Source organism: Camponotus vicinus, unplaced genomic scaffold, assembly GCF_025532165.1.
Source record: "Camponotus vicinus isolate PSW18456_S1 unplaced genomic scaffold, iyCamVici1.0 SCAF_10, whole genome shotgun sequence".
NCBI lineage: Eukaryota > Metazoa > Arthropoda > Insecta > Hymenoptera > Formicidae > Camponotus > Camponotus vicinus.
This window is the reverse complement of record NW_028141946.1, coordinates 14,529,055-14,541,362: the sequence shown is the minus strand read 5'-3', so window position 1 is coordinate 14,541,362 and position 12,308 is coordinate 14,529,055. Positions and strand designations below refer to the sequence as shown.

The 12,308-nt window shown below is 33.0% G+C and overlaps 1 pseudogene across 1 annotated transcript in view; it reads right to left on the bottom strand.

Annotated features, from left to right (window-relative positions):
* Nucleotides 1-7,684: 7,684 nt before the first annotated feature.
* Nucleotides 7,685-12,308, bottom strand: part of LOC145960420 (fatty acid synthase-like) — a 29,806-nt pseudogene continuing 25,182 nt past the window's right edge. The window contains exons 14-19 of the transcript XR_014435351.1: nt 11,161-11,854; nt 9,756-10,576; nt 9,076-9,554; nt 8,664-8,918; nt 7,911-8,162; nt 7,685-7,841 (exon numbers count right to left, since the gene is read on the bottom strand). The product of XR_014435351.1 is annotated as a fatty acid synthase-like (transcript). The remainder of the gene's footprint in view (nt 7,842-7,910; nt 8,163-8,663; nt 8,919-9,075; nt 9,555-9,755; nt 10,577-11,160; nt 11,855-12,308) is intronic.

The window sequence follows — 12,308 nt, the reverse complement described above, 5'->3', positions numbered from 1 at the left end:
GCTTTAAACACCCAAACGTGTTTTCGATTATTACTCTACACGAACTTAGTTTTTGATTAAAAATTCTTTGGTTTCTTGTCAAATGTCCATTATCTCTATACGGAACTATTAGTTGTCGTAGACAAGCGTATGCGCTATCTCCTAACAAGAAATTATCTGGAAAAATATTCATAACATTTAAAATAGATTTTAATATTTAATTTGTAGCTTTTCATTTTATAATATTCTATTTTCAACTAACCTCCACAAAGTTCATGTAAATCATTATATATAGTAGAATTCTTTAAAACTCTGGCATCGTGGACAGATCCTGGGTACCCAATAAAGACATCCATAAATTTTAGTTTGTGATTAGCTGTTCCTTGTACGTGTATTGAGAAATACTGCTTTCGAGTTATATAAGAGTCAGCATCTTCCACTGGTTTATCAATTCTTACATGAGAACCATCTATAGCACCTAAAAAAAAAACAATATATAATAAGTAAAACATGTTAAACAAAAAACAAAACATTGAAATATAAATACATTACCAATTACACCAGGAAATCCTTTTTCTTCAAGAAAATAAGTCATGGTTTCTTCTCTTTCCACTTGTGTTGGATATCATATAATGTTAGGTGCCAATGACATAATAAAATCCGTCACTCTCGTTATTATATGGTACAACGTACTTATTGCAATACCAAATCGATCAGCTATATCTCGATAAGATCCACTTTCGTGTCCAACGAAACCATAAATAACATAAAATATGTTTCTCACCAGTGACTTTCTCTTCTTCCGCATGGTCTGAAAAAATTACATATAATACATACCTTTTTGTAAAACTATTTTTTAAATTAATTTTTTCATAATATTAACTATTAGTTAATTTTATTATCATTTCCTCTTAAAAATATATTCTTACTTTGTATAGAAGTAAATATATCTGATGCATTAAATCGATTTATTAATTCGTATGCTATTTCTCTCGACAATCTAAAATGCATTATAAAATCCTTGTCAATATAATTATGGACAATATTTTCGATATAATTTTATATTTTTATATGTTGGACCCTTCTAACTAATCCAAACAGTGGATGTAATATCTCCAATTCATTATGCTCTGAAAAGTTTATTAATAGGTTAGAATTTGCGCATTTATATTATTAATATATTATATTATACTAATTCAGCATACAATAATATTTCTTACTATCATTTTCTTCAATTAAAATTGGTTCTAATGGTGGAATTGGATTTATATTTTCATCTTCATCGGATGAATCTATCAATTCTATAGGCAAAATGTGGCGCGCCATATTTTTGCACTGCTTTACACTAGTTTACACTGTATCGTTTTCTACTCCCGTCTGCACTCTTAGTTCTCGCTTGCACTGGCTCAGTTCTAGTGCAGAACTAGTTCAGTTCAGTGCAGGAATAAAAAACAAACCTACAGTCACTGGAAACTCAATGTCCCGGAGATTCAGCACTGTCGCGTAATGCGGATACGATGATTCCCGTTCCGCGTTCCTTTCTGCGGGGTATAGAGCGGCGACCACTGCCCATGCGAAACACGCATTGTCCTTTGATTGCACGTTAATCACCGCTCTTTTTTTCGTCATAATCTCCCGCGGCAATTTAATGTGACATCCCGCGCGCATAGGATTATACTTATTTATATTTACAGTTAAATTTAATATTTGCGACAGTGCCCACCCGCTGTCGCGTTCCTGAAACTCTTCCAGCGATGCTAGGGTGGGCTCGATAACGCGCCGTTCGTACCACTCGCGTAAATCGGATGTGCGAAAGAGTTCATAGTTTCTCGTATTGATACTTTTATTTGCGCGTTTATCACCCGACACGAATTCACCGTTAAATATAGTGTTCACTTTCACATTATAATGTTTTTTCATAACGTTCTTCACATGTTCTAGCACAATGTCTTTGGAGTCCTCGAGAAATTGTCGAGGTTCGATGTGATTATAGTTTATCACCGCACCAGTCAATATACGACTCTCGAACGCTGTATCAATCTCACGCCACACAAGTCCATTTTGACGCGCGCTACATCCGCGTGTACGAAACATCTGCGTAAAGAATTTTTCAAATCCTCGAGGCGCGCGATCCGAGCAATCAGCGATTGTCGATTTCCGATCGATAATCGTGGTCGTTTGATTCGACTTTGCTCTTCCAACGACTCGATATACGTATCGCATCGTTGCTCCCACGCAATGTAGTCTTCCAATGAATTCACCAAAGTGGATTGCTCTCGCAAACTTTGTTTCTCCATATTGTATCAGACTTGTGAAATGCGCTTTCCAATGATAATTCTGGATGTACTTTAGCGAAAATACTGGCGGGGTGTGCCTCTTTATCATGATTTATATACTGTCTCGTGCATATCATCGAACATTCTAGAATGATTTCATCTTAAAAAATTCCCCGAAATAGCGTGTGCAATTTAACCTTGATAATTTCGCGTTTTGTCACGTACATTTGAAAAAAAATCTAACGTGATTGCATCAGGAGCAGCCGTACATCGGCGCTTGGAAGTTTAGTGCACTCAGCTAAATCTTTGTTCTGATGCACATTTTAACCTTGGCGGTTATTTTTTTCGCGTTTTGTCATGTACATTTGAAAAATCTAACGTGATTGCATCAGGAGCAGCCGTACATCGGTGCTCGATTTTAGCGCATTCAGCTAAATCTTTGTCTAGGGGTGATGCGCATTTTAACCTTGACGGTTATTTTTTCGCGTTTTGTCACATACATTTAAAAAATCTAACGTGATTGCATCATGAGCAGCCGTACATCGGCGCTCGATTTTAGCGCATTCAGCTAAATCTTTGTTCTGATGCGCAATTTAACCTTGATAATTTCACGTTTTGTCACGCACATTTGATTGCATCAGGAGCAGCCGTACGTCGACGCTTGGAAGTTTAGTGCACTCAGCTAAATCTTTGTTCTGATGCGCAATTTAACCTTGATAATTTCGCGTTTTGTCACGTACATTTGATCGCATCAGGAGCAGCCGTACATCGGCGCGACAAAATTTTAGAGGAAATTAAAATGTTGCGTCAGCAATAATCCCCTCTACATCACAATTTGCGATACTATTTGAATTAATAATAATTCTAATACGATCAGTATTGCATCAATCGCGCGTGTGAGAGGTTCACTGAAGAAATCAACATGAATTTTTACGTTCCGATTCGAAACGGTGAAACTCCACCGTGTAAGAAGCAAAAATGCGACACGTAAGTTTCGATCGTTTAAAAATTTTTCTATTTGTTTAAATTTTTTTTTTAAACTGGTCTAATTATTTATATTTTATAGTATTCAACCTCGTCGTGCGGCTCGCATACTTGGAAGAAGATACGCTCTAACCCCAACGTCGTACAAGTATTTGGACATTGGAATAAGCGTTGGAGCTGTATCATACGTGGAACTGATTCTCGGCGATAATCGAGACAATCAAATAGTGTTACCTTTTTCAACGTGGAATTTGTTGATGCAGAAGCAAGCAGACGTTGAACAATTTCTACAATCGACTGCTCTCCCATTAAGGATTGGAGATTTATCGATCGAAATGTATCAATCGAAAATTGTAAAACTCACATTATGTGACAATTCTTTGTACATGAAACCACCGACATTATTACATTTATTTAATTTTGAAAATTGTATCGATCATATGCACAATTGGTTATGCGAGAATACGTATCTCGTGAATGAAAAATTTAAACAATTTGAAATACTGTATTACAACGTAACAATATTACTACTGTATGCGATGCTGTAAAAACGATACGCGAGAGTGATGTTTTTAACAGCGAATCATTAATTGATTGCGAATTATTAACATGTGCTGTAAATGATATTCTTTACGATGCGTGTAATAAATAATTATTTTTATTCCATCTGTGATTTTAATTCTTTCCTTCCATACGAATAAGAATAGTTATACTTTTCTCAACACGCTCCGCCAAAGATGTAGAGAAATGCTGAGGTAGATGAGACGTGATGCTCTAGTTGGAATGAGACAAAAGATATTAAAAGATATATAATGAAGAGGAGGCAGTCTGCGGCATTAGAGTATTATTCTTGTGAGCCACAACTTGTGGCCATAATTCTATAGGGAGTGTGGAAATCGCGCCTAATCAAATTGATATGTGATATGTGATTCGTATGAACAAATTTGTTAATTATATTTGACAGTGAAGAAAAAACTTGGGCTTGTGTGTGATTGTAATATATGAACAGTTAAAAGTATTGGACAAAGATAATATTTAAATTTAGATTAATTAATTAAAAGACAATTTTTATCAATACATATATGTGTGTTGTAATACTATAGCATATAAAATAATATTACAACAATGGATCTGCAAATACGTATAGAAGAATGGAGACGCATAACCACCCTTGTTCGAGATGACAATAATAGTGCGATGGATAAATTGAACGCTAAACAGATGTCGATAACACAATATGTGCGCGATCGAGAATTAGGCATACGAGGTATGCGTAAGCAACGTTTCGTCAAACAAGCCGAGGTTACTATGTATGAAGATGGTTATACAGAATGGCCCGATCATGTACAATTGAAAATTTTTCGTGAAATTCGAAAGACACACGTCTCAATTGATGTAGACGATGATGATGACTCTTAATGACTCGGTAATAAACGTAAAATTACTCGATTCATAGACTCTGATAATGTTTGGTAATACCAATGTATCAGACGCCATACTGGAGGATATTGCAATCAAATATTTAAATATGAGGACAATGTTTGTATCAGGGTGTTGATTACAGTTGGGTAGATAAGTGTATCAATGACTGTAGATACACCCCGTGTATAAATATACGTATCCCAACGGGTATAAACCCAACGTACATAGACTTGATACTCTGGGATGATTTCAATCATAATATTAAATATGATGATTTTAGAAAATGGATTGCTGGTAATCATCATAAATTATTATTACACATAACGCGGTATTGTACACAATGTCAATCTCGTAAATGTAAATGTCCACCCGAAATTATATACAAAAAGTATGTAAGTGAAAAGAAAAAGCAACAGGAAGAGACTGTACAGGTAATAGATAATTTTTGCTAATATAATTGTGAAATTAATTTAAAATATTTAAGTAATTATTTTGGGTGATTTTTTTTTTGCAGGAGAATGTTTCAGGAGAGATGAGAAATCTGAATGAAGATCAGAATGGAGATCAAAATGACGATCAAAATGATGATCAAAATAGAGATCAAAATGGGGATCAAGATGGAAATCAAAATAGTGATCAAGATGTAAATTTTTACGTCAATTTTGATGAGCTGTTCGCATCCTTATAACGGATTAAATTTTATATTTTTTATATTTTATTATTATTATATATTATATATTAAGTACACACACACACACACATACACACACACACACACACACACACAAAATTGTATTACACACATAATAAATTTTATATTTGTCATTTATAAAAAATTGCAGTTATTTACGCGCCTTTCCCTTGCGCTCCCATCCCTTGCGCTATCTTTCTCGCGCGCTAGTTGTAAGTATCGCGATATCTTCGTTGCGTTCGTCATTGCTCTTTCGCGCTATCTCTTGCTCTCGCGCTTAGATAGAATAAGTAATCTCTCTCGTACGCGCTATGACACAAAAAATGTACACACTTTAATAAATTTTATATTTAGTATTGAAAAAAAAATGTATTTATTTACACACATTTCCCTTGCGCTCCCATCCCTTACCCTATCTCTCTCGCGCTAGTTATAAGAATTTATCGTTGTCTCTATCACACTCGTCATTATTCTCGCGATATTATCGTTCTCTCTTTCATACGCGTTGTCTTGCGCTATGATTCTCTCTCGCTCGCGTTGTTCTCGCGATATTATCGTTGTCTCTCTCGCACGCGTTATCTTAGCTATTATCATTCTCTCTCGCAAGCGTTGTCTCGCGATATTATCGTTGTCTCTCTCGCACGCGTTGTTCGCGATATTATCGTTCTCTCTCTTTCATATGCTCGTCGCTATTACTCACTCACTCACTCACTTACCTTTGCGTCATCCTTCTCTCACCTATGCGTCATCTTACAATGTGTCGTCCTTGTCCCACGTTGACGTCATCCTTATCGCACATTGACGCTATCCTTGTCGCACGTTGATGCCATCCTTGTCGCACTGTCCTCTTCACACACTTAGCGCTATCCTTTTCCCACACATAGCGCTATCCTTCTCACACCTTCGCACCGTCTTCTTTCCGCGGATTCGCCTTCTCCTCGTGGACCTCCTCGTCCATCGGTCACGCCGCGATTCCTCCTTCCCCGCGCGGACCCCCTCGTCCATCGGTCGCGCCGCGGATCCCCCTTCCCCGCATGTGACGTCACTCTCCGCGCGCGGCAATTCCTCCTTCCCCGCGCGTGACGTCACTCCCCCCGCGCCGCGGTTCCCCTCGCGCCTCACCCCCCCCTGAGAGGACCTGAGTTAGAACCACAGATATCTATACTATAACTAGATCGCTAACTCCCATTGATTTTGTACATAAAATGTGTCCCCGAAAACCATGTAATATGGCGGTCGCGCATGCGTAATATTGGTGGAAAACTAATATGGTGGACACTTGTAGCCAGCTAATATTTAAGTTTTCACCTTAAAACTTGTACTTTTTACATTATAAACTTTTAATTTTGTAATAAAATAAATATAAATATATATAAATGTTATATACATATATTTTTAATCTTTATATATTTTTAATCTTCTATATATATTTTTAATTTTGATTTTAATTATATCATATACCTTTTAATTATATTTTGATATATTTTATCTTTAAAGGCTGTAATAAATTTTAATTAAAAATGAAGAACATTATATATTATTTAAAAATAACTTATATTCAACTGTAAGTTTATACACAAATTACATACTTATGTACATTGTACATAACATCAACCAATCACAAACGTGACTGCTGTCCACCAACGTTACGCATGCGTGAGAATTTAGTACATAAATTTCGTGGACATGTATTTGACGCAAGTTAGCGGTCTAGTATATAGTATAGATGTCTGTGGTTAGAACCCGCCTAGCTATACTACTTATATATATATGGAAAATAAATGAATATAAAGCCATTATACATATAAAAAAATAACTTTATACGATTATTGAAGAAAATGTTAGCAAAAAAATTTAAAAGCATCTTGCAGAAATTAAATACCAAGAATTTGAGGAATATTGATAATAAATGTGAATAAGTGAAATTCTGGAAAAAAATAACTGTAGTTTTCATTTCTTTGTACATTGAGTAATAACTAGAAATATTTGAAAAGAAATATTTGTTAGCATTACTGATCTATTATTTTATATATGTAGGATCCAGAGAATGACGAAAATACCTAAGAATATATGTTCAAAAAAATAACTTTATATATATATATATATATATATATATATATATTCATAAAAAATATATATTATATATAATAAACATAAATTAGAAAAATAATAATAAAAATTACATAATATATCATAATATACCATAACAATATACCATAACAATAAAATATACCATGACAAAATAAAAATTAAATATACAGATTATAAAGTTCGTTATATAGAACGTATATCTTTCGCAGCTTCCATTCCAACAATAAAAGAATTTAATTGTTAGAATAGAATAATAAAAGAAAACATACATTCTTTCTTCTTATTCATATTTTTATAATTTACAATGATTCATTAATAAGTGATACTACTTCGTCATTATCCATTATTGTGATATGAGTACCTTCCACGTAATGTATTTGTACTGCACTTTCGGTAATCTAAAAATATTTTTTATTTATAAAAATAATCTTAAAAACGACAAAATATTACGTTCTAATTAAATTTACCTTATGTAGACCATAATCCTCTTCAGTAAAAGTGATAGGCGTAAGTGTGGGTTTTAATAAGATTATAGATGATTTAAGACGTGGCAATGATGTTATATAATAATCTCGTATAGCGATTATATGATCGTAAAACGTCGAACATAACAATTTCTGATTTTCAACAGTTAACTCATTGATATTCTTTGAAAAGTGAGCAGAAAGAAATTCAAATTTCTCTTCCCACGTATTGCACTTATTTAGTTCTAATGTAAGCTGGAAATAATAATATTGTATTAGTATGTAATGTATATGTACATTTCATACTATTCGTATTTATTTATTGTATGTAATATATACATACAACAAAATGATAATAACAAAATGACAATCTGCATTTTAAACTAATTGTGAGATAAAATAGTATGCTTATATTATGTTATGTTATTTCATCTAATCTAAATTACGTTAAAGAAACTTTATAAAATTTTTTTTGTAAACTTTGTAATTTAGATTATATAAAATAATATAATAAAATAATATAATAAAAAAGTTTAGTTTATTTTATAATTTTAAAGCATATTCTAACAAATTATTTCATAATTTTTCCTCTCATTCTATTAACTATATACTATTCTATTAACTATATATCTCATTCTATTAACTATATACTATTCTATTAACTGTACATATATAAACTCAATTTAATAAGTAACTTTTCCAATAAAAAGTTATTTATTTAATTAAGTTATAATATATTTTTAATAATTGACTAACCATTTCATTGTTCGAGTCAAAATACAAGCTTATCAAATGAAGTAAAATGATATTTTGTAGCTCTTGTTCGGTAGTATGATAAAAATGTTTCTCAAACAATAACTTCATTTGATCAGGAGCTCCATCTATAAGTATTAAACGTCCGAAGAAATTCTTAGCTTCTAATAATCTCGCTAATTCGATGGCAATTAAAGATCCAAATGAATAACCGACAATTAAAAATTCTTTTTGACTTTGTCTTTTCTCCAATACGTGCTAAAAAAATAAGCAAACATGTATGAAACTACGTAAAAATGGCGCGCATGCATGCATGCGCGTATGCGTATGCATAATTAAATATATATCATTGTTTAAAATTTAAATACAGCAATTAAAATAAAGATTTCAAATAGATTATATTATAATTTCGTACAGGCAGAAGATATGCTGCTGATTTCATTACTGACGAAGTAACACCTGGCATATTAAGTACACCGTGTTGCAAACATATCGCCGAAGATTTAATTTTCGATCCTATCAGTTTATGTACACTTGCAGAGCCGTCGATTCCTGGTATAAGAAATATTTCACTCCCAGCAACTTTCCTCTCTGTAGCGAGTTTTATATAAATGTCTGGACTCAAATCTGAATCGTTAAGTTTTCGAGTCAATATTTTTAAACCGTCCAAATCATTTACATTAGCTTCCGTGTCTTTTTGGTTCATCTTTTCTTGTTCAGATGTATTTGTCAATTTTTTAAGTTTTGCAAAAGTGAGATTTCGAATATCTTGTGCTGTCAATAAAATATCGAATTCTCTCTCCAATGTCTGTTTAATCTCCACTGCCATAATTGAATCCATGCCTAGTTCAGCCAGTGACACGTTTGGCGCCGCCATATTAGGATTTTTCAATCCTATTTTAAAAATTAGAGAAAGAATTAAATATTTACACATGATTTTAATCAGATCTTATCTAATCTTGAAATTGCAATATAAGAATTATTAAAATTTTTATATTTTTATAATTTAAAATTTTTTTTAAATTTTTATAATTTTTTTGCAATAAAAATTTATTCTGTATAAGCGAATCTTTTACATAACACTTGTAAACTCACCCATAATGTTTGCAACCACTTCAAATGGATCCGTTGCTTCGCCAGAACCTTTTTTTTTCTCAGCAACAACCATGCTGCTTACAATTGACCGATCTTGTAGCAAGAATGCTTCTAATGTGTCCAAGCAGGAGGATATTTCTTGTTGCAATGTACCACCAATAACAAGTTCTTTGTTGTCTTCTTGCATATCTGCGACAAGTCCAACGTCACCAATTGCGCCCCACTGTATAGCCAAACCATGTAAACCTTCTTTCATTCTTCTTTCACAAATTCTTTCCATTACGGAATTTGCCATTCCATAATTTGTTTGGCCCGCGTTACCTCTTCCGCATGAAACGGAAGAAAAAACGACAAAATATTTGAGCTGGGGACAAATTGTTCTGGATAATTCGTCCATCCTTTTCGTTGTCCATGCCTTTGATATAAAGGAATCTTCGAATGCTTGTGGGGACTGATTCTTGAATATGTCATCTTTCAACACAACTGCGAGATTGAATATAGCATCCACGGGACCTTGTTCTTCGGCAAATTGCAATATAGATTTACAGTCTTCGTATTTCGAAGTATCAGCAGCTGTAACGATTTGAACATTCACACCGTAAGATTGCCATAACGTTATTCTTGATCGTTGATAACCGTTTTTTATCCCACTTCGCGAAGTCAATACTAAATTTTTTGCGCCACGTAAAATTAACCAATCAGTTAATTCTAGACCGAAACCACCCAGACCACCTATAACATTTGTGTTCCAGGCAGTAGTACCGGGGATGTGCAAGTATTGGTGCTTCCAGTTCATCTTCTTTTTGAACTTTTATCATTATCTGCAAATAACATTTTATTATATTTTGAAGTGTCAGGAAAAAAATAAGAAAAACATAAAAAAACGAGAAGCTATTATGAAAAATGAAGATTATAGATAGAAAAGTATAAGAATGAATAAATTGTCAAATAAAAAATATAGTTGTACAAAAAATTAAAAAAATTAAAAGAATCGATAAAAAAACCTTTAAAAGAAGGAGAGTTTTTCTAAATAAAGAGGAAAGAAGCACAATAGGTAACTTTTACATATTAAAACATAGTTAAGAAGATACAATACACAAAAAAGCTGTTTAATTTTTTTATTTTAAAATCTCTTGATAAAAATATTTAAAGTGGAAAAGTTTGTGTTACAACTTACGTTTAATATTAAGTTTTAATTAAGGAAAATAAACAGAAATATTCTTAGCATAGAAATGTTTGCGTTTCAAAATATAAACAGGAATGATTTTTACTTATATTAAATAATTCTAATATTAAAGATAATACAAAGAAAACAAAAGCTGTATGTATTTTTTTGAGAATTTAATATTTCAATTCTAATTATACTTCCTCCATTGTATGTACGTACACTAAAAAACAATCATACCTTTCCAATATGCTTTCCAGCAGCCATGTATCTAAACGCAGTTTCTATTTCATCCTTTTCGAAGATTTTTCTGCATAACGGTTTGATAGCGCCATTCTTTAAGCCTTCTCTTAACTTATTCTGCATTATTGCCTTACACTGTGGTTTTGCAGAAAAATACTTATCTAAGAAAATGCCATAAAAATTAATGCCTTTTGAAAATGCAAATATTTCTAAAGGATTATTGGACTCTATATCAAACTTTCCAATCTCGAGAAAACGACCACCCTTTGCTAAGCAATGGACGGACGCTTGCAGTTTCTCTTCAGCTAAAGAATTTAATACGATATCCACTCCGCGACCTCTCGTTCCCTGAACAATCATTTGTTCGAAGCTTGTATCGCGAGAGTTTCCGATGTGATCCTCGGGAATAGAGGGAAACGTTTTTCTTATAAAATGTCGTTTCTCGATACTTCCAACCGTCGTAAACACTTCGCAACCCTCGTAAAGGGCAAGATAAATAGCAGCTTGACCGACACCTCCCGTACCAGAGTGAATCAACACTTTGTCGTCTTTTTTCATTTTACCGCTCAAATACAAAGCGTAATAGCACGTGCTATATACACAAGGAACCGTTGCGGCGTCTTCCAGCGTCCATTTGTCGGGTATGATCCAAGTAAGAAATTTGTCAAACATGCGAATATTTGTCAGTCCTCTGAAAATAATATAAATTAGAAAATCATATAAAAATATTATATTAAAATTAAGTCGAAGAAATTTTTTTTTATAAATAATATTTTAACAATAAAAAGAAGAATGTAAAATATAGCAATATTTTCATTTCTTACTTCATCAAAAACATTTCTAATTTAAATATAAGAAATTTATATTTTATATCGTTTAGTTTTATAGAATATATCCACATTTTTCCAATAGGGGAGACCGGGGACAAAAGTAACAACGTCGTGAAAGTAACAAGCCTCGTAATAAACTACACAATATGTTGAATAATTTGTACTATATAGTCAAACGCGTACTCTCCGATTCTCTTCCTTTTCAGCTAATTGTTGTAAAACGATCGCGCCGGTTGCGCATGCAGGAGTGAAATTAATGTATTTGTATTATTCGCCTAAGTATTTCTTGTTTTAGTTTTTTTGTATCTATGCCTA